Genomic DNA, 3310 nt, shown 5'->3' with positions numbered 1-3310 from the left:
CAATTATACATGTCAAATCAAGAAATAAAGTGATGAGTGAGTATCGTCTCTATAGGGATCGAAATTGATTTTAGGTAATTGGTTACGCTAATACTTATGAAATTTACTAATTAAACTGTGCAAAAGAAACAAATGACAAATTGATAAAAAGAATTAATGAATGGATTAATAAAATCAATTATGAATGAAAAAAATGCTAAGGCAATTGAAATGCTGTAGCAATTCTCAAAGAATATGTAGGTATGATTTGTATTGTTAAATGATAAAGGTTGGAATTACTCAGTCTTTATTCTCATACCAACATAATACCATGGCAAAATCTTGACCATTCTACTGCTCAGGGATTCAATACTACAATCTGCTTCTTTTGAAAGCTAGACTTTGAGCTACCATTTTGAGTTTCTTTGTATGTCTATAGAACTCAAGAATGATACCAAAACTATTCTTCCTTTACCTGTACAGATCGCAACTTCTATGTCTAGAGTGCTAAAAATATTCTTCCGAATACTTGCATGTATCAACCGATAATAATCCAATCTAATTAATATTTTTAGAATTAAATTAGATCTACTAACATATTATACAATCATCTATGTCTAGAGCCAGCATGCATGCATTTAAAAAATTCTCAAACCGGATGAAACAATATTCTACTCAAAATCATATCATGGCATTAAAGATAATAAAAATTCAGCAAATAGTTCCAACCCAATGAGATTTAGCTCATGAGGACATTCAAATCCAAAAAAAAACCATTCAACATCATCATTCAAGTTTTCGAATCACAAATTTCAAATAAGAAAATAAAGGCTGAACTGCAGGAAGCTTTCGCTACTCCAACTTTCACTTTAATAATGAGATTTGATGCAAAATCCAAGACAAATTCCTCTTCGTCTTCCTTGCCCCTATGACCTTTCTACACTGTAAGCTGCTACACTCTCATCTATTTTTTGAGATTTCCATGAGAATTTGATGTAGAGAGAGAAATTGCTCTCAATTCTTCTCTCTCCAAAAATCCTTTCTCCTTTTTTTTCTCTTTCCTCTTTTATAGGGTAAGTCCCTCCCTCTCAGAACAAACCTTTTGCTTCCTCTTTTTCAGGGTGGTTTATCTTGTACAAATACAGCTAGCTGAGAGTGATGTGGACTGAATGCTACATCATCTTCCTGGAATTACCATAGCATTCTTGTTGGCAATTCAACCAGCATTTCATTATGGCAATATTTCACTTCTTTCATTTTCCTACTCTTTTCTCTCTTCTCTTCTTCATCCTAAAAATACAAACTTATTTACTTAATTACAAACAATTAATTGACTCTGGAGGCTTGAAATATAACTCTTTTCAAGAGTTATTAATTACATAATACTCGTAACCACCTCTTACACTAATGCTCATGGGGCCACATACGTCAGTGTACACAAGTTTAGGGGCTTTTTAGCCCTCATTCCTTTTGCATTAAAAGATCTCTAAGTCATCTTACCTTCCAAGCAAGATTCACATTGTGGAAGATCAAATTCTTTAAGTAAACTTAAGATGTTGTCTTTCAGAAGTCTAGTTATTCTTTCTCAGTTAATATGCCAAGTCCCAAATGCCAAAGGTATGCCTTATTAAAGTGAGAATTTTTAAGTCTTTTATTCAATATTTCAGTCTCAAGCAGTGTGTACATCTTTAGTTTGATAAAATAGATATTATTTGACATTAATCCATTATAGATAAGATTACGATTTCTAAATATTGTAATTCCATTATTAAAAGTCCGGTTAAGCCATCTTTGTATAAACATGAAATGAAAATTAAGTTTCTTTTGAAACTTGGTACATAAAAAACATCTTTTAAAATAATCTTCCTAAAATTATAAAAATACAAATGCAAATCTCCCACTAGTTTAGCTGCCACACTTGTCCCATTCTCGGTTCGCAACAATAATCTCTTATCTCTAAGAGCTTTTGTCTCCTCAAACTCTTGCAGAGAAACACATACATGATTAGTGACCCTCGAAACAATGACCCAGTGGTAGCTAGGTATTCTTTCCACTCTTTACAGTTTACCTTAAAGTGCTCTTTCTTGCTGCAGAAGAAGCATTTAAACTTAGATAAGTCTTTATGCTTTCTAGTTCTTTTCCTTTCCACTTGTGGTGGCCTAGAGACTTTAGCCTTGTCTTTCTTATCACGTTTTCCCTTCCCTTTTGAAGAAGAAACAAAGACTATATTTGCTTATGATTTTTAGACCGATTGACCGTTGTTCAACATGAACTCATAAGATTCTAACCCCTTCATGTGTTGTGTAAGCTTCAGGTTTTTGTTGCCAGGGTTATAAATGGCTCAAAACCAGCAAAATCCTTGAAAACGATTTTGAACACCATCTCTATTTGAGCATTTTGGTCCAAATTGGTCTTATTGTTTGCAGCCTCAACAAAGTAGCCCATAAGAGTGATTGTTGGTCTTTGACTAAAGTCTTAAGCTTTTGTTGGGCATTCATTAAGCTAGTTATAGCAGACTGTTGAACCAAGGTAGCTTGGCCTACAAACATGTCTTCTGGCTTATCTAGAATCACTTTAGCAGTCTTACAGCTCTCTAATTGCTTATATAGAGTTCTAGTTACGCTTGCCAGCATATAGCTATGAGCTATCTCACCAGACTCTTCCAAGCGTTTTCTAGCCTCAGCTTGAGCGGCCGAAGAACACTTAGTACCAAGAACTGTTTTAAGTTTCTCTCAGCTTAGGACAATTATCAGGTTCCTTTTCCTTTCATTATAGTTGTTTCTGTTAACTTTGTTTTCAGTGAGTATGTTGAATAAGGGAGTTGGTACCATTTTTAAACTTAAAAAAAAATCATATATTCATATCTTTGTAAGAAGAAAATGTTTGAAAACATTTTGCAATATTAGAATATACGTTAAGATGATGCATGTGTCTTACGTTAGACCTTGAAAACATTTGTAAGTCATTGCAACGAAAATTCTCACAACCATTAAACCAAGGCGCCGTGGGTTGATCATGCTCAACTAGTAAGAACATGGATTTCCATCAAATTAGTACATGAACCTAATTCCTTAGGCATTCACATGTACTAATAATCTTGTAAGTTGTGTGCCATCATTTTAACTTAAGTAGAGCTTCGTAACTAGTTACTTAACTAGAAAATATTAAGTGTATAACCATAAACTCAACACCTACCACATCATGCACCACAAATGAGTCATCGTGGGACAATCTCATCGAGTAACATGATTTGACTAGTTGTCCTCTTTTGAAGATAGAATTTCTTGACCTATTAATCTGTCGTAATTCGGTGTAGCAAATTAAAATAGTT

This window comes from Gossypium hirsutum, chromosome D12 (assembly GCF_007990345.1).
Source record: "Gossypium hirsutum isolate 1008001.06 chromosome D12, Gossypium_hirsutum_v2.1, whole genome shotgun sequence".
Lineage (NCBI taxonomy): Eukaryota > Viridiplantae > Streptophyta > Magnoliopsida > Malvales > Malvaceae > Gossypium > Gossypium hirsutum.
The sequence above is the reverse complement of the archived record's forward strand: the minus strand, read 5'-3'. Positions refer to the sequence as shown.